The sequence below is a fragment of the Microcebus murinus genome, chromosome 7, assembly GCF_040939455.1.
Source record: "Microcebus murinus isolate Inina chromosome 7, M.murinus_Inina_mat1.0, whole genome shotgun sequence".
NCBI classification, from domain to species: Eukaryota; Metazoa; Chordata; class Mammalia; order Primates; family Cheirogaleidae; genus Microcebus; species Microcebus murinus.
In genome coordinates, this window is record NC_134110.1 from 60,243,133 (window position 1) to 60,268,407 (window position 25,275).

Sequence of the window (25,275 nt, forward strand, 5' to 3'; positions counted from 1 at the left end):
ACCTGCAGGTTTGTCTTGCATAGCCTTAGGCCTGTTAAGCAGTTAGGAAGTGTATCTCTAGGAAGAGAGGGGGGCATGATGGGGCATTTCTGACCTCCCTCCCCAAGGCATGCAATTTAGTTTTAGGATATCCCCTTGGCCAAGAGGGGGTCCGTTCAGTCAGCTGGTTGGGGGAGCCTTAAGATTTTATTGTAGTTCACATATCCATGACAAAATAAAATATTAACACAAGCACACCTTATTTTATCGTGTTTTGCTTTATTGTACCTCACAGATATTGTATTTTTTACAAATTGAAGGTTTGTGGCCACCCTGAGATAAGCAAGTCTATCGGCGACATTTTTCAACAGCATGTGCTCACTGTGTGTCTGTGTCACATTTGGGTAACTCTCACAACACTACACGCTTTTTCATCAGTATTGTACCGGTATGTGTTACGGTGATCTGTGATCAGTGATCTTTTATGTTACGACTGTCATTATCTCAGGGCACCACAAAGCGTACCTGTCAGGTTTCAGTCTGAAATGTGTTACTGGCGCACTCGTGGCTGAAGAATGACCAGATACACCAAAGTTAGGCAAGCATGAAAATGAGGTTTATTGTAACCTGAGGTTTATTGAGGTTTATTGTAATCTTGCTCTTCCCCTATAATCCAGGCTTCTCTCCTCAATAACCCTAATTTTTGTGCTTGCCTAGCTTTGGCGTGTGTGGTCACTCTTCACCCACGAATGCGCCAAGAACCCCTGGTTTCAGACTGCAGCCCAACAGTTGCAGCAACGTGAGATCTAAAGGAAGGTCGCAAAGAGAGAGCCGTGGCGTCAGCCTGGCTCACAGCAACCGCAAACTCCTGGGCTCCAGTGATCCTCCTGCCTCAGCTTCCCGAGTAGCTAGGACTACAGGCATGTGCCACCACATACAGCTAATTTTCCTATTTTTTGTAGAACTGGGGTCTCACTCTTACTGAGGCTGGTCTCGAACTCCTGACCTCAACCATTCCTGCCGCCTCAGCATTGCAGAGTGCTAGGATTACAGGCATGAGCAACTGTGCCTGGCCAGAACCCAAAACATCTGTGTGACTTGCTTTATTGCAATATTCACTTTATTGCACTGGTCTGGAACCAAACCTGCAATATCTCCAAGGTATGCCTATAGATGTTATAAAAACCCATGCATTTTCCCCCCAACAGAGTCAAGTATATCCATTGGGTTCTAATTCACAGCTCATGTTTTCTTTTACTACCACTACACAGAAATTGTAGTAAGTTTGTTACCTGGTTTCCAATTTCTATGCATTTTAGAACTCTAGAGTGGCCTTGCAGACTGGCACATGAACAGCAACAGGAAGTGATGATTGTCAACCTGCCAAGGAAGGAGGAGACAGAAATCTATAAAAGATAGAAAGGAATACCAATAAATCTGATTTCCACAGACCTGTAATGGGAGGACAAAGAGCCACACACCTTAGCAAGCACTGGTGAAAGCACCAGGTTTTCATTCAGTAAACACTTATGGAATATTTACTCTGTTACTCTTGCATTGGGCCCCAGGAACGAATTCTGGCTAACAGAATGTAGACAAAAGGGCCATACGCTGCATTCAGGTATGGTCTTTAAAATTACTTGTAAAATACTTCACACTTTCTCTCTCATATGTCCCCAAATGCAAGGGATTCCGGGACAGAGTCTGAAGCCCTAGAAGATGTTGGAGGCCCAGCTAGACCACCAGTCCCTGAGCAACTGCGTGGTACAAAGCACCTCCACAGACCTGCACCAGACCGTGAGGCCGTCACTGAGGTTTTGGGGTTGTTTGTAACCGTAGCCAGAATTTCTCATCCCAACTAATACAGGAGTTAGTACTGAAAATGCTGTTAAAAAAACAAAACAAAACAAAACAAAACAAATCCCGCTAAAACGTGTGGCATCACACGGTAGGCAGCAAGGAAACAGATATGGTGGGTGGATGGCTAGAGATCCACGTATTACAGTGGCAAAAAATCTGCTAAAATTGTCACCTATGCCTATGTCAGGTCCAGCCTCTTGGCAGATGGTTGTCCTGGTTCTTTGGCTTCTTGCTTGGAAAATTCACAAGCACGGCCGGTGCGATGGAGTGAACACAATTCCACACAAGTATCTTTTATTGTAGAAACGAAGGGAGCTATACCAAGTGAGGGCACTTTCCAGAGAGGAATGGGTCTTTCTCCATATTGAGGACTCCCAGGTGGTTCCCTATTATTGGCCTGGTCCAGGGGCGGGCTTATGAGGGGCGTGGGCTATTCCCAGGTGATTGATATACATAATTGACAGGTGTTCTTATAACAAAGTTGCAGCTCCATAGGTGTGTGTGCCTCAAACCTCAAGTTCCTGCTCTTTGCGGTTGTGAGCTGCGTTTTCCTGCCATCCCTTCCCTGGCTTCTCTGATGCTAGAAACTGCCCCCCTGGCCTGTATCTGCCACTTGCAGACTTGGTCCCTGCCTAACACCTATTGTACTCGTAGCTCTGTAGAAAGAAATTAGAAAACAACACAAGTAGTGTGTGTTGGTTGTTACTGGCTGCATAAGACAGGCTATTACAAGAAAGACATGGGCACAGAAAGAAATTGGCCAATTTGTAAGCAAAAGTAAAAAGAAATAAAGAAAGTCCAGAAATTCAGTGTTGTGCAGTGCTGGAAAACTCAACTATTTTTAGACTCTAACTGGAAGATATGAGAACAAACAAGGCTCTGAGTAACGAAGTCCCACAAAAATTTCTCAGTTGAACAAAGTGACTCAGCCTTGCACCAAAGATCAGATTAAGTCTCGGTGCAGTGGCTCATGTCTGTAAACCTAGCACTCTGGGAAGCTGAGGCAGAAGTATTACTAGTACTTGAGTTCAGGAGTTCAAGACCAGCCTGAGCAAAAGTGAGATCTCATCTCTACAAAAAAATGGAAAAATTACCCGGGTGTGGTGGTACGCACCTGTAGTCCCAGCTACTTGGGTGGCTGAGGTAGGAGGATTGCTTGAGCCCACGATGCACTCTAGCTGGGGTGACATACCAAGACTCTATCTCAAAAAGAAAAAAAGAAAATTCAGTTTAAAGGTGTGGCCTTCCAAGCCAGGTATGATAGTTTGAAGGTAGCCACCATTAAATTGAAAGAGGCATGGGGGAGGAGTGGGGCAGAAGAGAACAAAAGAAAATAAGGCAGGCTTGAAAACCATGCCTAGGAAGGAACTTTGGGTGTGGTTACTGGCACATGGAACTAGCTGGAAGAAAACCACAAAGTTTTTGAATCCAGGAACCCAAATTAAAATAGCTTTTGACTGTTCAAGCTTTGAGCCCCTAATCTTGCTCCTAAGTATGGCATCCTTCCAAATACACCGGTCAGTAGTAGCCAAGGAGCATGACATACAACAAAAACCATGCCAGAGGGTGGATCCAGGGGCCACAGAAAACAATAATTTAAAGTTCCTCCCATAAAGAAGAATTAGGGCCTAATCAAGGCTATGAACACCTGGAGAACATCAAAATTCCTAGTGGCTGCTATGTGTGTTCTATTTTCTCTTCCAAATGTGAGTGATGAATACAGCAATTCTGTGTTCCACCATTTTTTATTAGCATGTGCGGCAGGTGGGTTGGGTAGTACCAGAATGAGGCAAGTGAGACAGCTAGGATGCAAAATGTAAGGAGCTGCTCACTCTCAGGGTGGTGCGAGTGCTGCCTTTGCACACAAGGACCCTCATTCAGACCTGAGCGAGAGGACTGCACGTTAACACATCACCTTGCAGATCTTGCATCAGAGCTGGATGTAGTAACTGGCTGAGACTTTGCCTTGTTCATCTTTGCAAGGGGAAGGGGTGGTATTCTATGTGTGGAGGGAAGAATGAAACAGGTATTCAGTTACCAGAAGCATGGACTTTGGAAGAGAATGGCAAGCCATTCTCACTACCTATGCTTGGTCTTCCGTAGCACACTTGTATGTCATGTTTTCTTGTCCCTTTGCATTCAGGTGGAGCCGTGTGTCTGTGTTCTGCCCAAAAGAATGTATGTAGTCCAGTAGAATAGTATGCAACTTTAGGCTTGGTCCCTAAAACTTGTCACTTGCCACCTGATGCAAACAGTTCAGTGGAGGTGTCCCAGGCCCTAGAAGGTAGCAGAACCACAAGATAGAAGGTGCCTTAAAATCTACCTTGTTGGAAGTGATATGTCTGTGAAATGCAGTCTTATAAAAAGTGGTGTCCAGGATGGACGGCTGGGGACAGAGAGCTAAGGAAATTAGAGAATGCAAAAAAATTAAATATTATCATCACAAATAGCAGTTTCCAATTCTTTCAGGTGGACAGGGCTATGCTAATGAGACTATGATCACAGATGAAATATTTATGTGGGCCAGTTGGTTTTCCTGTTCTAAGTCAGGGATAAATTCTGTCATGTAGATCATGGACTGATAGCTCTTGTTAGATCAGCAGTAAATAGTCTCTCCTACTATTAAAATAATACCTCAAAGCACATGCCCTATTGATGGTATGTGGGTGGTGGTGCCTTCATGTATGAAAGACTGTTTTGCACAATAAAGTTTTTTTCAATAGATGAATCAAAGAAGTAATTTTTTATTGAGCTTGCTTCAGTTGTATTTAAGTAGGAACATTTGATCATTGCCTGTACAAAGAATAAGCCTTGCAAATACTTATTTGGAAGTTTCTATCGCTGCCTTTTACTCTTCATTAAAAATACGCCAGAAAATAAATAGAGCTGGACATCTTATACGTCTATTGCTTTCATTCAAAACTTATTCTTGGCCGGGTATGGTGGCTCATACATGTAATCCTAGCATCCTGGGAGGCTGAGGTGGGTGGATTGTTTGAGCCCAGGAGTTTGAGACCAGCCTGAGCAAGAGCAAGACCCTGTCTCTACTAAACATAGAAAGAAAATTAGCTGGACAACTAAAAAATATAGAAAAAATTAGCCGGGCATGGTGGCACATGCCTGTAGTCCCAGCTACTTGGGAGGCTGAAGCAGAGGATTGCCTGAGCCCAGGAGTTTGAGGTTGCTGTGAGCTAGGCTGATGCCACAGCACTCTAGCCCAGGCAATCAAAAACAAAACAAAACAAAAAACGAAAACTTATCCTTAATGTTACCCATTCAAATAAAAAAAGATGAAAGAACCCTAAGATCATCTAAACAAAATTGACTTAAGTTCTCTAATCATTGATAAAAACAAAAACCAAATATACTGAAATCTAGATGCTAGGAGAGGAATGGAGTAATGTTTGAAGTCCAGCAATGTAGATCTCGACGGGTACATGAGTTCCCACCCAAAGATCTCCAAAAAAATCAATCCTGATTCTTATTTAGATTCTGAAAACTGAGATGTAATTTCTAATTGTGTTTGTGGTTCAAAAAAACTTCTTGACTTACGGACCACTCTGAGAGTCTAAAGAAAGCAATGGACTTCACTCCCAGAAATATGCACATAAAGACAGACGTATAACATTGCATACAATTCATTTTGTTGCCTTGTTAATATTTTTCCTTCTCTTAGGGAATTACAAAAAAATTATGCTTTTATAATTTGGGTTTTTCAGGCAAAAGCTAGTGATCACTTCTTTTAAATTACAACAAATAAAAATGAACTTAAATATTAATAAATTAAAATAAATAAATTATTAATTAAAATAACAATAAATAAAACTTGTGCACATAAAGCAAAATACAACAAAAGGCAACTTTTAATTCTGCTCAAAAGTAATTGGAAGAAAAACAATGCTGCCTCTTAGTTTAATAAGTTGTGTGGTTTTTTTTTTAAAAAAAATAAGACAAATATCATTATTATCATCATACTGACTTTAACTTTTGCTTTTATGGAAATGAATGTTGAAACTCTGACTCACTACAGTCTGTTAGCGAATGGAATCAGTGCTCTGGAGACAAGTTATGGATGGGCTAGGTCAAGAACACCAGGATCCTCTTTGAGTTAAATTCCTGTTACTTCATTTCCTTTGTTTTCAAGTCAATGAAGTCATCTTTGGCAGGATCAGCCTCATGACTACTGTCAATGAGGAAAGGATTACAGTTTCATTTTCCACTTGAAGACTGAGCAGAAATAACACTCCAAAGGATTCTGAGAATTTTCAGGTCGCTACAGTCTCCTGACAGCAGAGACATCTAGAAAGCTTCTTCATCACTCTCAATTCAAGCCTGTAGAAGAATTTGCTTCCATGATGAAAAGTTTAAAATGTTGTCCCTCCAAGTTATTCTTCCAAAAATATAGACTTGGCCAAAAGAACTTGTAGTTCTTTGGTTTTGTTTTTCTTTTTTTTCCCAGCACAAATACATTGGTGATGCCAGGACCTGAACTGAAAGATTGACCTAATTCAGCATGACCAAAACTCTATGCCTAACAAACCAACCCGTGAGCAAACTCCTCCTGGTATTATAGAATTGTTTGGAGAATTGGCTTTCCTTTTCTTTTTCTCTTCTTTTTCTCTTAAGTACACACACAAACTTCAGCTTCACGGTCAATAAGCACTTCATCACCTGTCTTATTCTGTATGGTTGATGATGTGCTGCTAGTATTATTTGACAAAACCTCTTGAAAAGATGGTGATTCAAGGCTCCGGCTGGGAGGAAGTTGAAGATATTCACAGCAGTAGACAAGGCTGTTGACAGGGTCTTTGGCACCCATGCATGCTGGCTGACTTGTAGAGCTGCTTTCTTCTACGAGACAATGCAACATGATGGGCTGCCGTGCCTTGCAGAACATGAGCTGGGAGTTTTCTTTCTGTCAAAGTTTACTTGGCAAAAACTTCTTGCAGTTTTGAAGAAGTTAGTGGTATCTATATTTTCCAAAATAGGCCCAGAAAACATGTTTGGTTTTCTTTGAGGGATTGGGTGATATGCAAATAATGCACAAAGCTTACAAGGTCATAGAGAAATGTTAGTAGTTTTGTTCTTTTCTGTGCCAAAGAGAAAGGGTATCATTTTCTTTTTTTTTTTTTTTTTTTTTTTGAGACAGGGTCTCACTCTGTTGCCTGGGCTAGAGTGCCGTGGTGTCAGTCTAGCTCATAGCAACCTCCAACTCCTGGGCTCAAGCGATCCTCCTGCCTCAAGCCTTCCGAGTAGCTGGGACTACAGGCATGCACCACCATGCCCAGATAATTTTTTCTATATATTTTTAGTTGTCCAATTAATTTCTTTCTATTTTTAGTAGAGATGGGGTCTTGCTCTTGCTCAGGTTGGTCTCGAACTCCTGACCTCAAGCGATCCTCCCACCTTGGCCTCCCAGAGTGCTAGGATTACAGGCATGAGCCACTACGTCCAGCCTCACTTTCAGTTATTCAAAGATCTGCTTCAAAATACAAGATAGGAATATTTACACATTTTGGAGTGGGTGACATCAGTTAAAATATTCTGCCTCAGCATTAAGCCCTCAAGTAGACCAATTTCAAGACAGGTGGCCTCACCAAGGTCTCTTCAATCAGATGGAGATTGTCTGGCTTAGTAAATTGGATAAGCAATCTTGTGAGATGCTTCAGAATAATTCTCTTGATTTGGCATGAATCCATTTGGCAAGATTCTAGTCTTTCCAAAACGGGATTCTTCTCATTAATCCACACTGTCTGAGATATATTTTAGGATGTAGAGATATCAGGTGTCTTTTCAGCTTTCTTGGCCTCAGGTTCCCATTGGCAGAATCTTGCCTCATCAAAAGATTCAGTATCTGATTGCATTAGCAGTGAAAGACCAAAGGGCATAAAAATTTGTTCATACTGTATTTCTCTCCCCTCCAATATTTTCTAATTTATGTTAGACCCAACAAAAGCAGAGGCAATTATTTGCGTTAAAAATGATAGAGTATATTTTATTTAATTTTCATCAAATGGTAAACTATTTTAGAAATTTTAAAATGGCACAGTGACAACTGTGTGTTACTCAACCACATACTTACCTACCATGTGATAAAAACAATTTAAGCAAGCAGAAAGTCAAATTTGGAAATTAATTCCAGCAAACTGTTCAATTCACTAGTTACCTGGGCAATTAAAAAGCCAGTTGCAAAAGCTTACGGGTCTCTCAATAACCTCTAGAAATTCCCCACTAATGATAATGAACTATAATGAACAATTCTATAGATCTAAAAAGAATTACATATGTCCCAGGGTGTTATACTTTCAACTACATTTATAAATGATTTTATATTGCCAGTATTTTCACAGATACATAAGTAGTAGAATACAAAAAGTTGAAACTATTGAGGTTTAAGAATAATTTCAAGAACACCAAAAAACTTAATGTTCTTTGATTTCCTTCCAGACCTCATATGATGAATAATTTAGAGGATGAGCATGCCATGAGCACACAGGGAAATGATCTTGGCTTCACTTACCTACACTTGATGGTAACACTGTTAACTTTTCACTCATGGTAGCAGCAGTATCACAGGCATAATCTTGCATTTTATTCATGCTGACTCAATTTTCTGCAAATAATTCTATAGTCGTGGAGAGCTGGTGTTGGCCATGCCTTCATCATCAATGAAATTCTCTTTAAAAGTAGTCTTTGGGGAAAGGAAGTCAGTGTATCAAAGAGACATCTGCACTGCCATGTTTACTGCAGCATTTTTCACAATACCCAAGACATGAAATCAACCAAGTGTTCATCAACAGACGAATGAATAAAGAAAATGTGATATATATACACAATGGAATACCATTCAGCCATAAAGAAGAGTGAAATCCCGTCATTCTTGGCAACATGGATGAGCCTGGAGGATAGTGTTAAGTGAAATAAGCCAGGCACAGAAAGATAAACCCCGCATGTTCTCACTCATATATGGAAGCTAAAAAAAAAAATTTGAGCTCAATGAGTAGCAAGCAGCATTGTGGTTATTAATGGCTAGGAAGGCTAGGGGAGGGGGAAGGATAGGGAAAGGTTGGTAAAAGGATACAAAATTGCAGATGTGTGGGAGGAATAACTTCTGATCCTCTTTAGCATTATAAGGTGAATATGGTTAACAGTGACTTGGTGTATATGCTCAAAAACTAGAAGAGAATTTTGAATGTTCACAACACGAAGAAATGATAAATGTTTGAGGTGATAGATATCCTAATTACCTTGATTTAGTCATTACACATTGTATACATGTATCAAAATATCACTCTGTACCCCGTAAATCTGTACAATTATTACTTGTTTATTAAAAATAAAAGGAGGCCAGGTGTGGTGGCTCATGTCTGTAATCCTAGCACATTGGGAGGCTGAGGCAGGGGGATCATTTGAGGTCAGGAGTTTGAGACCAGCCTGGGCAACATAATGAGACCCTGTCTCAACAAAAAATTAAAAAAAAACAAAAATAAAAAAATTAGCTAGGTATGGTGTTATGTGCTTGTAGTCCCAGCTACTCGGGAGGCTGAAGCAGGAGGATCACTTGAGCCTACAAGTTTGAGGCTGTAGTGAGTTATGATCACACCACTGCACTCCAGCCTGCAGAGCAAGACCCTGTCTCAAAATCAAATCAAATCAAATAAAATGAATTTAAAGTAAATAAAAATAAATAAAACAATGTGATGCTAAATACTTGCTCTACCTATCTTGTATCACTGACGTATCAACTAGACTACATAATAAGAAAACATTTTGTAATCTCTCAAAAAAAAAGCAGCTTTTAATATTTTCTGTGGTTATCTTGCATAAGCCAGTAGTTGTTTTTTCTTTGTACTATCAGTCTTGTAAAATTGTATTGAATAAGCTGAGGAAAATAATCTTATTTATGACATCCTGCAACTATCCTGTCTTTATCATTTCAATGACTATGAATTTGTGTATTTGTAGAAATCAATTCATGTACACTAAAAACCACTTTTATACACAGATGAAATAAATTCTTAAAAGTAAATGGTGTTGGGGCCGGGGGCAGTGGCTTGCGCCTGTAATCCTAGCACTCTGGGAGGTTGATGAGGGAGGATCACTTGAGCTCAGGAGTTCGAGACCAGCCTGAGTAAGAGCAAGACCCTGTCTCTACTAAAAATAGAAAGAAATTAGCTGGACAACTAAAAAAATATACATATAAAAAAACAAATTAGCCAGGCATGGTGGCACATGCCTGTAGTCTCAGCTACTCGGGAGGCTGACGCAGGAGGATTGCTTGAGTCCAGGAGTTTGAGGTTGCTGTGAGCTAGGCTGATGCCACAGCACTCTAGCCTGGGCAACAGAGTGAGACTCTGTCTCAAAAAAAAAAGTAAATGGTGTTTTCCAAGAAAAATGAATTATTTTCACCAAAGGATGTCAAGTATATTTTACTCTTTTCAACTTGTCTTGAATGAGTGAAGGTAACCTAATAGCAATGGTTTTACCACAAAAATCAATATGCACTCTTGAGTTGCAATGTTTTAAAATATACTTCAACTGTTTCAAAATTTCTAAAATATTCAATGTTTCCTCAAAATTTTTGAAGCAATTTTCCATAAGAAATTCTTCATGACTTTTTTTTTAAGTGGGGCAGAACAATAAGTATAAATAACAGGATATTGTATTCTTTGAAATCTATATTCCAACCCCCAAAACAGTTTCCCTAAAGCTTTGAAATTTACCTAAGATGTTTTGTCATCTGTAGGTAAATTTTCGTTGATATTGTCTATCATATAATTTCATGAACTTCAAACTATATGCAGGATCCCAAGTGGAAGCTGAATCATTCTCTGGCCAACAGAGGAATTCTGATGAATTATTAGTGATGATAAAGCCCTCTATTGCACATTAGCATCATTGGCATTGTTCCTCAATTTTACAATGAATTATCAGCACATTTCGTATTTTAAACACAATAACAGACTTTTGTTTTGACTATGTTTCAAAATAATCACAGTTCCAAAACAAACAACTCACATAGGTACACACAACTGACAACAGTTAAAAAATAAGACCACTAAAGGAGGACAATAACAAAAAAAATTGTGTGCACCAAGCCTTGCAAATCTGTGCAGCTGTTGACAAGAGCAAATAAGTCCACATGGGGAAATGGGAAAATACCAACTGTGGAACAGTGCCAGATTCATTATCACTTTACTGAGATGCTTAGTAGTGTCCATAGTTTTCTTTTGTTTTAAAATTTTGTCTACATGAAAAACTGGATACTTTTACGTTTTCACAAGACAAATGGAACCGTGACTTACATTTTATAATTTGCATAGCTTGTTTGAGGGGTACATTCATTGCTATCCCCCTGAAGTGCCAATGTTCCCACCATCTCTACTGCCCACTGCTTTCCCTACATTGACATTGTATTTATGCAGTTCTTCTAGAAACCAAGGAATACTCACTTAGGCATAAGCCTGGTTTTAGCATATACTTTTTTATAAAAGCTTAAGTACTTCATTATTCCATAGTTAAGAAAGAGGGGATGGTGTTCTCCCTTAAGGCCCTTAATCAGTAAGATTTTTTAAATCTTATCTAGTTACATAATAACTTCACCTGGATGTTCACGTTCTACTACTGCAGTTTATCGTTGATACTTCGCATCATCTCACTCCCCATGTTAACAGTAAATAGACTAGCGATTATAATCAGATAAGAACAGAGTTAAGGTATAGCATTTCTTATGGGTAATTTTTTTTTTATATTTGGGATAAGAAAATGTATGTATTATGTTAAGTTCCATAATCTTGATGCATCTAAACTTGCTTTGCCAGACATGTAACCGGAAGCAGGCTTGGCTGCCTGCTGCTCAAATGCCAAACGTGAGAGATGAGGAATTGGTGAAAGAAAAAGCAGATTTATTCAAGAGCTGGTATCCTGAGACGACGGACTCATGTCCATCCGCAAAGGCCATCTAGATTTTAAAGTATGTTTTCCAGTGTGTTCGTGAACAATGATTTCTGAGAAGAAATGACAAGATTACAGAAAGAACTAGAAAAGAAGCAAAGCTTAGTAACAAAATATCAAGTGCAATTATCTGTCACAGATAATATGTGCAAATAATTGACAGGGATATCACTGGGATCCAGAGAATGGTTTCACAGGCTATTGAAGTACTCCACGCGGAGTTAAGGACTTTCAAAGATGAACAAACCGTTTCACATGCAAATGAAGAGCTCAGAGCCAATGAAATTGATCATGTGTTACAGTTGACAGAAAAACTGAGCAGAGATTAAAATGTGACCAGTACAAAATGGCCACGGTTTTCTGCTAGTGACACTTATTTTGAAATGTACATATAGAGGAGGAACAGTGACATCCATGGGCTGGGAGGAAGAGCTCGGCACCAGGTGGTATTCCTTTCCTCACAGAGTCTCAGTGACTCCTTGGGTCTGGGCATCCATTTCTTGCACAAAGGTTGTGCTATGAGACTGACCAATAGCTAATGTACATAGTCACCAATGAAAAACAGAGATCACAAACATAGACGGGGGATTCACGTTGGAAGATGAAGATGAACAAAAAAACTTTCAAAAAGGGTGACAAGGTGCAGCTCCCAGGCCACCTGGTTGCTGCACCAGTCAAAATAAATAAATAAATAAATAAATAAATGAATAAAATTTTAAAAAATAAAAAAGGCGACAAAAAATAGAAAAAGAAAACTAGATTATAAGAGAAGCAAGTCATTCTGAAAAATAGAATTAAAACCAAAAAATATATAATTTAAATATATTTTTAATGAATTGTAAATGTTCATTGCTTGTGATGGTTGTTTTTTGCTTGTTGCTATGGTGTTTAAGAACATTACAAACATACAAATCACATTTAGAATGTCCCCAAACAAAATTCATTCGCTTCAGCAGGACCCCCGTGAGGTCAGGATGGTGGTTACTCCTGGGGTTGGCTGTGACTGGAAGGGGCAGGAGGCTCCCTGGGGATTGGGAATGGCCTGTTTCACTTGGGGCTGGTGGCATGGGTGTGTTCTGATGGTGGCTGAAGCCCCTACAAACCAGCTCTCAGAGCTGATTGTTCTAATTTTCAGGAATTTGTGAGCTGGTTGTTAAATATTGCCATCATTAAAGATTAAAGTATATAAACCTACAATTAGGCCGGATGCAGTGGCTCACGCTTGTAATCCTAGCACTCTGGGAGGCCAAGGCGGGAGGATCACTTGAGGTCAGGACTTGGAGACCAGCCTGAACAAGAGCGAGACCCCATCTCTACTAAAAATAGAAACAATTAGCAGGGAAACTAAAAATAGAAACAACAACAAAAAATTAGCCGGGCATGGTGGCGCATGCCTATAGACCCAGCTACTTGGGAGGCTGAGGCAGGAGGATTGCTTGAGCCCTGGACTTAGAGGTTGCTGTGAGCTAGGCTGACACCACGGCACTCTACCCAGGGTGGCTGAATGATACTGTTGCAAAAAATAAAAAAATAAAACCCTACAATTAAATAAATTATGCTAAACAAGGTACTCAAAGCTGCCTGATTATTTTATTACATGAAATATTACCTATGTTCTTGAAGCTATTTATGTGTATTGTATCTGTATCATGGAAATATATAACATATACAGATACCTAGAGATATACATATGTTACTGCACATCTCTTCCCCATTGTATATTCAGTATATTTGGCATTGTATATTCAATGCCATGCTGGTGGTTTGAAATTGGCCATGGTGGGGATATTTGTACCACAGCAACTGACAAATGCTGCAAGTCAGGGCTTGAGTTATTGTTTTGTTGATTTTCTAGACTTGGAAAAGTGATAGAGAAAATGTTAATAATGCAGATTAAACATAAAAGTATGTCTCGTATACAGCTTACATTGTAAACAGCACAAAAAAAGAGGAAATATTCTTCTAAGATTTGAAAATTTTTACCCAATGCCACAAAGAAATTGCTCACATCATTGACTAATGAATTAAGTATAGACATATTTCTTGGTTGTTTAACTTTTGCCTTACTCGTTACTATAATGAAAAAATATAAACCAATATTCATTTTGGAATTATACTTATTAGTCAGTTGCAACCTTAGGTTGTCTATGGATACAAGAATTTAACAAAGCTCATTTCTCCACCGTGATTTCTTCATTTCCACCCCTTTTTTCTGTTCTCTTTTTCTGTAATTCTATAGATCTCATTACTATAATCTCAAATGTCCCACCACTGTTTGTTTGGTCTATTTTCTGAGAGATTTCTTCAACTCTATCTTCCAAGCCTTCTGCTGAATATTTAAAATTTAATAATCATTAAACATTTCCAAAGTATCTTTCTTGTTCTCTAATTCTACCATTTTCTGCAGCATCGTTTTCTTGTTTTAAGGGTGCAGTTTTTATTTCTCAGCTATTTCTGAATATACCAAAGGGTATTTTTTGAGTTATCTACTGTTCTCTGAATATTTGTCTTTTCTAGGATCAATTTCTCCTTTTAATTTGGTCATTTTTTTTCTTGCAGCTTTTTCTTGAATGTCTAGCGATCCTTGGTTGCTCATTTTTATATTTAAAAAGGAGGCAACAGGAAAGCTCATCCATTCACTGGGAGCTTGGCGGGGTGGCAGCTCCCACACCCTTGGGAACGGCAGGCTTTGCTCCCACATAAGCAGTTCGGGGGGCAGCCAACGTGCTTGAGGACCCAAAATACTATTAATACAATGCAGAGGCCCTATGCTGTCATCTAGCTGTCCCCAGACAGGTTGGCCCATTTCCTTAGGGAATGGTGTTCCTGTTTATTTTAGCCTTGGAGGCAAACCAGGCGGCCTGACCTTCTGTGAGCAGCGGCAGGAGAGGAGACTGCTCCATATGCAGACTGCTGTTTCCGGCCACACTTCCCCTCTGCCCTCCTTGTACCCGCGTTGGGCTTCTCTGAGTCCTGAACGGCTCTGAGTTTCTTCAGGCACACCGGCCCCCTCCTCAGTTGGAAGGCTCCCTTATGTATCCCACAGGACAGTTTCCTGCCTCTGCTTCCTCGGCTACCTCTCCATCTTTGGCCTCCTGTCTTGCTCATCCCTTCACCGCCCTGAACCGAGGGCTCCACGCGTCTGTCACAGGGCTTCGGACTTACTCTTCACACACAGGGATGTCTGTTGGGAGCCGGAAGGAGGAGTTACAGACCAGGGGGTGTTGCTGTTGATATGTTTTAAGACTTGAGTTAATCCTTCTGTAGTTGTGGTTCATGGAAGGCCTCTCTCTTGTGGGTGTTTTTTTTTAAATTTATTTATCCATATTCCTCAGTCCTCTCACTGTCCTACCAATAGGCGACTGTTTTGCTGTGGGCTAGGCATATCTTTCTATTTGCATGTATCCCAGGAAAATGTGTATCATCATTCTTTGTGAATTTACTTTAATCCACACAAATGATCCTGTGTAAAAGGTCATATTCACCTTTTTACTTTGTTTAGTCAGCTCAAGCTTATTAATTACATCTTCAGAAATTCCTACGTCTCTTTTATTTTTTTATCTTGCTTGATTTATCAGTTAAAGTCTCAAACTATTATATAATTATTGATTCATCTATTTCTGTCAGTTGCTTAGTATATATTTGAGGCTGTCTTAGTAAGTGCTTATAGGCACATGATGTTTACACCATCTTATATGTACATGTATTCAGTAATATATATTATCCCATACTAACTCTTATGCTATTAAACATTTTTTACTTGAATTCTATTTTCTCAGATAGTGAGAATGCTACCACCGATTTCTTTTTATTATTTTATTTTATTTTTGAGACAGGGTCTCACTCTGTTGCCCAGGCTAGACTACAGTGGCATGATCAGAGCCCACTACAGCCTTGAACTCCTAGGTTCAAGCAATCCTCTTGGCTAAGCCTATTAGGTTAGGACTACAGGCACATACCTTGTCCAGCTAATTTTTTTAAATCTTTTGTAGAGATGGGGGTCTTGCTATGTTGCCCAGGCTGGTCTCAAACTCCTGGACTCAAGTGATCCTCCTGCCTTGGCCTCCCAAAGTGCTGGGATTACACATGTGAGCTACCACATCTGGCCCTACCAGCTGCATTTTACAGGTCTTTTTAATTTTCATTTTTAAATGGCCACTTCACCTGACCAAAAAATATACAATTTTAAAAATCACTAAAAGGTCTATTAATTACAAGCAGCTGCCTAAAGGAAAGTTGTATTTAATGACATGCTATTTTGTGATTGTGTTGTATTGCCATACAATGAGAAGGAGCCAGAAGGTTTGGCAGCACCGGTATACTTTTCATGGAAAGAAAGTTGAAAAAAAAGGGGGGGGGAGGCGTTGAAGAAGGTAGAAATGAAAAATTAAGAAAGAAGAGCAAAATAAGAATTTTGAGAGGCACTAGCAAAAGACCTTTGAAATTTTTAATCACTGACTCAGAAAATATAGTTTTCTAGATTGTAGATATGCAGCCTGCTGAAAGGTAAGTTCAAATGCTATTCAATGACTTTGAAAATACTGTTTTATATCCTGTAGCAGGCGTCCTCAAACTATGGCCCGCAGGCCACATGCGGCCCTCTGAGGACATTTATCCGGCCCGCCGGGTGTTTTTGCTGCTGCTGCCTGTCCTGTTTAGCAGCCGACTCGTCCACAGTGCGCATGTGTGGAATGTGTGCTGCACACTCCAATGGCCCTCCAACGGCCTGAGGGACAGTGAACTGGCCCCCTGTTTAGAAACTTTGAGGACCCCTGCTGTAGAGGGTCATGAAAATTTTCCATGTGCCCTTGAGGAATCCTTTTTGAGAGATTCTTCTCTGATCATAGTTGGAAAATTAATTTTAAATGACTTCTGAACCCCTTTGAGAAAAAGTTGCCTATGCTGTTTCCCATCACTCAATAGCATTAAAGCATTAGTGACAAGATTTTTGGTCGAGCAAAAATCAAGTGTATTTTGATTAAATAGTGTTAAAAGTTTTAGGGCAAGGTTTCCTCTTGTTCTGCTAAGTCTGCCAAACTCTGGCTGAAACAAATAGGCCAGCAGTATAAAAATAGATACTGGTTACTTGCCTTTTTTCATGAAACCTATTATAAGTAGATAATTGTGTAAGAAAATTACAGAGTTGTGGTGGTGATAAGAAATCAAAAACTATGTAAAATTCATCAGAACTAAATGCCTAGAAAGAGCACTGCTTTATGGTTCAAGCAAATGATAACCAAAAGGTATAAAAGTTAATTCTCTGGCCGGGCGCGGTGGCTCATGCCTGTAATCCTAGCTCTCTGGGAGGCCGAGGCGGGCGGATCCTTTGAGTTCAGGAGTTCGAAACCAACCTGAGCAAGAGCGAGACCCCGTCTCTACTATAAATAGAAACAAACTAATTGGCCAACTAATATATATACAAAAAAAAAAAAAAATTAGCCGGGCGTGGTGGTGCATGCCTGTAGTCCCAGCTACTCGGGAGGCTGAGGCAGAAGGATCGCTTGAGCCCAGGAGTTTGAGGTTGCTGTGAGCTAGGCTGACGCCACGGCACTCACTCTAGCCTGGGCAACAAAGTGAGACTCTGTCTCAAAAAAAAAAAAAAAAGTTAATTCTCTGATTATATTATATTTTGGAAGGTTATTGATGTTGCTGAAGATTAAGTATATTCAAACAATTATAATTTCAGAGGCTGTCTTATGATGTTACCTAGTTTGAAGCAGGATGTGATTAGGAGGCAATTTTTTTCACTAATAGGAAACAGACGAGAACATCTAGAAAGAAAATTTAGAATAATGGCAACTCAATCACAACTTGTATAATGTATGGGTTAATTATTAAATTAAGGGTAAAAATATTTGATAGTGTAGCCTTGGTAACTAGATGAGAATGAAATGTAATATATAGTAGGGGACTTAGTTTTTGACATTTTATGACTTAGATGCACCTAAGATTATTTTGCTATAAGTACTGAGTTTTTGAGTAATTATTTTAGGTATTGATTCAGGGCAGGAAATAAAAAATTAGAGTCATGTCAAAGTCAGATGCCTACAAGGGCCAACCAGAGGATGTAGTTAATGAAGGTGGCCTGGTACAGGAACAAAGGGAAGAGTGGGGCCAGGCACAGAGGCTCACACCTGTAGTCCCAGCTACTTGTGAGGCTGAGGCAGGAGGATCGCTTGAGCCCAGGAGTGGAGGTTGCAGTGAGCTATGATGAAGCCACTGCACTCTAGCCCAGGTGACAGACAGTACAAGACACTGCCAAAAAAAATTTTTATTTTTAATTCTCTGTACTCTGAATTTTTTAAATGTTATACATTGACATATATTATTTTTAAATCAGAAAGAAATACTATTTTTGAAGTTTAATTGGCAGAAAAAAGTATATAGCCCAAACAATTCAAGCATTAATTGAATGTAATATAAACAGCTTAGAGAAACAGCTTTCCTAGACAACCTTAGCCATTCAATGTTCATTCATCCATGCTCAGCTCCTGAGCTCAAAGGTTTGTGTCTCTGTTCAGGCCTCTTAGCCTTCCTGGATGCCACTTACTTTGGTTTCTTGGAGACAAACTCTGGAAACATTGCCATCGAAAAATAAGTTTCCAGCGTTCTCAGGCTGGAATTCTCCAAGAGGACTGGCCAGTATGGGTGGGAAATTCCTTCCAGATTTGTCCCGGTGGAATTCCTTTCCTCTTCTCTGAGACCACCATCCATTTTCTTCTCTTCCGGTTTAGGAGTTATTCATTCAATTTCTATTATTTTAGTGATTACCATTAAATTTTTAATGAAGCACATGTAACTTGACAATGTCGTAGTTAGTCATCATTGCCACATCTTTACCCCTCACTCAGCGGAATGGCTTCATTCTGATCATACCGCCCCCTCACTTAACATATTGTTCCATATTTTAGTCTCACTTCTTCTCCCTGGCTGTGTTATTATTGTTCTTGTTTTATGTAATCAATACTTGTTTGAATTTGACCAGGTATTTACTGATTTGTGTGTTCACTGTTGTGTTTCTTGAGTGCTACTCATTCCTGAGTTCAATGTCCTCCTCCTTTTTTTTTTAAACAATGAAACCATTTTCTTGTTTTCATTTTTTGGTTGTTTTGTCTTTTTTCATTTTTTGTAGAAACAGAGTCTCACTGTGTTGCCCAGGCTGATCCCAAATTTCAATCACTTGGCCTCCTAAACTGCTGGGATTACAGGCATGAGCCACCCCACCCAGCCTTCTTCTAAATAGACCTCTTGGTAGTCTCTACAGTAAGGCTCTCTTGGTGGTAAGCTCTCTCAAATGCTTTAAATGTCTGCACTTCACTATTTCTCTACCATGATAGATAAACTAGGTTGGCAGTGATTTTCTCTCAACACTTTGAAGATATCATTCCATTAGTTTTTGGTTTCTATTGTTGCCTTTGTTGTCAGCCTAAGTAGTGTTCCTTTGTAGGTAAACTGTTTTCTCTCTCACATTCTCTTTTGTGTTTTGAAGTTTTCCTACAACGTGTCAAGGTGTGGATTTAATTTTATTTATTCTGCATGGAACTTAGTGTGAATACTGAATTTCTGATGTAATCTCATCTACAGCAGGCTTTTACCAGGAGAGCCACTGCACACAACCTGGGTTGAAGGTATGTTTTCCAGAAATGTATATGAAAGAGACAGACAGAGAGAATGTGTGTGTGTGTGTGTGTGTGTGTGTGTGTGTGTGTGTGTGTGTGTGTGTGTATGTGTTTGCTTCTGCCAGAGACGTGTTTGTATCCTTGGCCTAGACTGCATTCTGTATCAATGTCATATTTGAAGACTTGCAAATCACAGAAGTACAATACTGAGCCCCCAAACTCATATGAGGGCAAGCCATGGTGAGAAATTATTAGCGGTGACTTTTTTAAAATCCCCATCCAAAGCCTGAGCTAAAACACACATGCTTCCTTGTTATCTCCCTGTGTCAGTAGGTGGATATTTTCTAGTTTTTCCTTCCCCCAGGACATACCCTTCAAAGTTTTTAGCTATAATCAGAGCTCTCAGTTCTAGCTCTTGCCTACTCTACTGTCCCCTTGTGGTCATAGAATCCCAAGTGCCCTGATGACCCAGATGGGGGCAAATGTCCCCATCCAAGCTGCTGCAGCAGCAACCCCAGCCCTTCTCTGTCCCCTTTTCAGACCCATCTTTGATTCTGGCCTTTGGGAATTTCTCTTGCTTTCTCAGGAGCTCAGATACACGTTTAAAAGGATATTTCTTGTGTTTTATCCAGCATTTAAAGATGTTTGTGGCAGGAATATTTTTATGTTATTCCCCAATAGTTCCGGAAATGGAAATTTAGATATTTCTTCTACTCTTCCTTTTTTCTCTTTCTCCACTAGATTTTGCAGACCAAAGAATCCCACATCTAGAATATGAACAAGAGTTCCAAACTTGGTTGTCATCCTTTTTATGTGACGAATCTTATCACAGATCTCCTGGATTAAATATGTTATTCCAGATACAGTTAATTATGGAGACAGGAAGTCACCCCAGGGAGTAGATTCCAGGGAAAAGACCTCAAATCTCCTTTTATTCTAATTTTTACAAGTTTATTTAGAATTAAATAATTTTTTTTTTGTAATTCAAATGACCCTTATTGAAGTTAAGTCTCATCCATATTTTAGAGGTTCCCAGGAATTGGGAGGCAACTCCTTTTATTGAGCATATTAAAATGAGTAGGAGGGCCTAGTTCACAAAGCTGCCTTTGACACACTGCTTTGATTTGCCCTACATTTATTTTGGATGAAATTCACTTACAGAGCAAGCCTGACAATTTTGTTTGCTAAAGAGGATTTTGTTGTTGGTGTTGTTGGTAAGGCCAAGAAACATTGCCTTAGGGTGTATTACTTTCAGGTAGATTAATTGGAATGACCCACATGAGTGCTAAAGGAATTGGCAGGGAAAAAGATCCGAAGCTTTGATTTTCTAGAATGAGGAGGAGAGGAAAGAAGGAGGAAATACAAGAGGATGTTAGTAAAGGGGTGGAAAGTGGACACGGACAGGCTGAAGCTTTGGGATGCATAACTGTTAGGGGCCTGCCTTCAATCACGTGGCACTCTCAAAATCAAATACAATTTAATGAAGGGTCTATTGAAAAAAGCCAACAAGGACTGGTAAAGCACGGGGGACAAGGGGCAGGGGACAGTTATTAGAACCTGCTGGGGAGAACCATAGCTGTGGTCTTCAGCCTGGAAGGCAATCCCAGTGAAACACTGGCCCAGTAGGGAGAGAGCCTGGGGAACAAATACCAGATCTCTTTCTCTTCCATTCATTGGCCTAACACTACTAGAAGCTCAAGGGCCAGAGACCCCCACTGATGCAGTCAAAAGAGGTCAGCTTCCAAGGCCAAGAGGACTGCAGAGAAGAGAGTACAGAGGATCTGGAGAGGGGGACTATCTGGTGCAGATGGGGGCTGCACTTTCGGTTGGAGGGCATGTGGGTTAGCATGGGTGCAGTGCAAACACACAAAACTCAACAGCATTTGATGAACTCTTTTTCCCTTTTCACAGTTTTGCTTTCACACTGCTTCTGCTCTCATGACTCTTCATGTCAATGTAGTGCCTTAGTGATTGTTGAAACAACACTAGTTTTGGAGACTGTCTTCTGGGGGTATAAATGTTCTCCCAAGTCCCCATTTTCCCACTCAAGTATACTTAAGAAAAGGTGACAAAAATCAAGCCTATTCCCTGTCAAGTTGTTCAGCATCTTGGTGGCAATCAGAGTGACACTGAATAAAATGAGTGGTGAGTTGCCCTCACATGGGTTAAAATATGAGGTCAAATCTAGAACTCCACCAACCTTGCCATTTCCCTAGTGGAATCTAGTCTCCCCAGGCCACCAGTGTCTACTACACCCTGTTAAATGAAGTTGATAGGAAGTCATTGGTTTGAACTGAGCTCCTGTACTAGGACCAAACCAAAATAGAGTTACTCATGTAGAAGTTCCAAGCCACTAAGATATTTATCTGACCTTCCCGGAAATCAGGAGAGACAACAGCCAAATTCCCCAAAAGAGGCCAGTTTTAGGTGGCATAATAAGGAAGTCCTCTCTGATTTAAACTTTACAATAAAAGTAACTTTGAAACAACTGATCCGCTTTTTGTTTTCTGTTACTGCTTTCCTCGGCACTTTTCTGTCCATAAAAATCAACCTCCTCTGTTTGGCTCCTCGAAACAGTCATTCTATTTTATGAAACGAGATGTCACCCAATTCTCTAATAGAATCGCAAATAAAAGCCAACTAAGATATATAGCTAAATTTGTTGTAATTTTCTCTTTTGACATCTCTTTCCCATTTAGTCTCTTGTGGCTCCATTTAATCACTGAGCTTTGCTCCTTGAGCAGCTATAGAGAAACGAGAGTAAAAAGAGGAGAAGGAAGAAGTGAAGAAAAGATAAGTGTATGGCATTTGCCTCTTCTCTTAATCACTGAAATAATACACTGCTGATTTCCCTACATGTGGGACCTTGAGAACTTGAACCAGTTCAAGGGAGGGCGCCAGACCCAACCTTTAATTATTTGTTGATTCAATAACCGTGGCCCTGTAATATTATTGTCAGCATTTGACGATGACATTACTCATAATGATTGGTGTTTCTGTGTGTGAACACAGCTTGGAGACCAAGGCTAGGCTAATGTTCCTTTTTAGCCTGCACATATAAAATCTATTTTCCAGTCTGAAGAAACAGCCACTAATTAGGCATCTGGTGCCACTTGTGAGCCTGACTTTTTTGCCCTGTGGTAGGTTACTTCCTTTCTGTGAACCTAGTTACCCATTTTTTATTACAAAATGCCAGGATAGTCTATCTGCCCTTGTCATTTCTCAGCTAATCACAAATATGACATACTGATTCTGGTAACAGTGTACCAGGAAAACCAGGAGTACAGAAATCACAGGCTCTAACCAAAGTAAGACACGCAGGGTCTTACACATAGGTGCTCAAAAACATCTGTTGAATGAATAAATGTATGTTCCTGAGAGCTCTGTTTACTACTCCTGGGGAAAAGGATTTAGTGATAATACAGCTGAGAATTTAAAAGCAATATTGGGATAATTAACAACAGTATATACCTACAGAAGTTGCTGAAGATTGGATTAATATACATGAAAATATCCAGTAAAACTTTAGAGCCCTATACACATGCTAATTATTATTATATAGTATATAAATATTGTGGATAACTAGTCTTTCCAGAAAGAGTGTAAGATTAGGAGTCAGACGGTCTGCTCCCTGCAACCAACCCTAATTGTGTGAGCTTGGGAAAGATGCTCAGAACTGCTCTCTGAGACTTATTTGTCTCATCTATAAAGTGGGAATATTAACTTTGTTATTTTCCTTCCACATATAGCTCAGAGAGTTATTGTGAAATGCTTTGAAAGTTGTAAAACATGACTGCAGATGTTGATGTTTGTTTGGGTGATTGGTACACCATGATCCCATGAACAGAATGTCAATAGGATACATACGATTACCCCAGAAGTGACAATAAATTTGAGAAGATACACTTCTCAGAAAGTATATCCATTTGGGATCAAGGCATATGGTTGCTGGAGCTGTGGACCACTCAAGGGTAGATACCACTGCCTGGCTGCTAAAGTGGAATGTTGCAGCCACCAAGGCTGACAAAATAAATGTGTGCACAACTCCTAATTGTAGGTATCAGGAAACCACTCTCCCAAACAGCTCTTTCCATGACTTCTAATGGGTAGCAAAACAGGGAAATTTGCATTCCCCAATGGGCTTAACAGTAACAACACTGGAGAGAGAATTGAGGCCCAGACGTACTTTCTGACTGTGTGATCACAGACAGGTCATTTATCATTGCTTAGCTGGAAAAAGAGAATAATGAAATCTACTCTGCGGGACTTTTAGGAGGCCTAAATAAGTTTGTATATGTAATGTCGTTTTGTAGGCTGCACAAAGCACTGCACAAATACAAGTATTAGTAATCTTCCCAGAGACGGAGGGAGATGCTCCTGAGCAGTCAAATGTAACTCCCTGAGGGCAGGAACTGTGCTGTCTTATTCTTTGCTGTATCCCTAGCTCCTAGCATACCACATGGTATATGGTAGGTGCTCAGTGTTTGATGAATGAATGAATGCTTTGTCTATAACTAGATTAAACAGATTTGATCTAGTTATGGGAATGGGGTGAGTCTCTCCTGGTCTTGCTTTTCTCAGCTCTAAAAGCCAAGTGAAATATACTAGGTCAATGGTTCCCCAAATCACTGCTTCTCCAGAATCACCTGTGGAGTGTTAAAAACAGATTCCAAGGCTGACTCCAGACCAGTGGAATCACAGTAGTGGGGAGGGGTCCATAAATCTGTAGGTACCTTTGCCTTCAAAGATAACTCTTTGGTAGCCATTGAAACAGCTATCAAACCTGTACTTGGGAACAACCAAACTCTATGAAGCCACTGGGAAAAAACTGCAGCCATGTTGCTCCCTGCCAGGCTCCCTGTACCTAGCACCTGGCAAATGGCAATGACCACTTGCTAATGCATCTGGGAGATGATCTTCCATTTCTGAGGGCACCTTGAGCTGCTAAGGCAGCTCTTTCAGCTCTTGCTAGCTGAAAGAGATCTCAGATGGACTGACCTTGGGAGTTTTCCAGAGTTCCCTTGGGCTCCCAAACTCAAGATGTTTGTATATTTGTGGCACTGTGTAACAAGCCATGTGTCACTGGGCAATTCAACCTCTCTGAACCTCAGATTCTTCTGTGAAATAAAGGCATTAGGTTAAGTGATGACTAAGGCCCTATGAGACTTGATCTTGTTTTTAACACTTAATATTTGTGCGACTTTGGGTAAGTGACTTAATGTCTTGTTGAAATACCTGTCGTCCCACCGTGCCATCCCTTGCCACTGACTATAAGCCCTGTGAGGGCAAAAACCTTACCTATCCCATTGCATCTATCTCTAATACTTAGTGCTTGGCACATAGGAGTCACTCAACAAATCATTTTTTGGATGCATGATACTTTTTTTTTAATGCAATGAGAAAGTAGAAGCTAGCTTAGTTGATTAAAAACTATATATATATCAGTATGAGCTCAATACACTGCTAGTGGAAGTATAAACTCATACAACCATCTGCCTCTCTTTTTATTTTTGTTTATTTATTTTTATAGAGACAAGGTGTTGCTCGGTCACCCAACCTGGAGTGCAGTGGTGCAATCATGGCTCACTGCTACCTCCAAATTCTGGGCTCAAGCAATGCTCCCACCTCAGTCTTCTGAGTAGCTATAGGCATGTGCCACCACACCTGGCTGATTTTTAAATTTTTTTTGCAGACAGGTCTTGCTATGTTGCCCAGGCTGGTCTTGAATTCCTGGTCTCAAGTGATCCTCCTCCTCAGCCTCCCAAAGTGCTGAGATTACAGGCATGAGCCACTGTGCTCAGCCACCCTCTTAAAAAAAAATTATTGAGATATAATTCACATACCATAAAATTAACTCATTTAA

The 25,275-nt window shown here is 40.0% G+C and overlaps 1 long non-coding RNA gene across 1 annotated transcript in view; it reads right to left on the reverse strand.

Annotated features, from left to right (window-relative positions):
- Window positions 1–1,992: 1,992 nt before the first annotated feature.
- The window catches only part of LOC105882170 (uncharacterized), a 36,768-nt gene continuing 13,485 nt past the window's right edge, over window positions 1,993–25,275 (reverse strand). Inside the window, exons 4-5 of the long non-coding RNA XR_001159110.3 lie at window positions 8,360–8,530; window positions 1,993–3,038 (exon numbers count right to left, since the gene is read on the reverse strand). This is a non-coding gene — a long non-coding RNA (uncharacterized LOC105882170). The remainder of the gene's footprint in view (window positions 3,039–8,359; window positions 8,531–25,275) is intronic.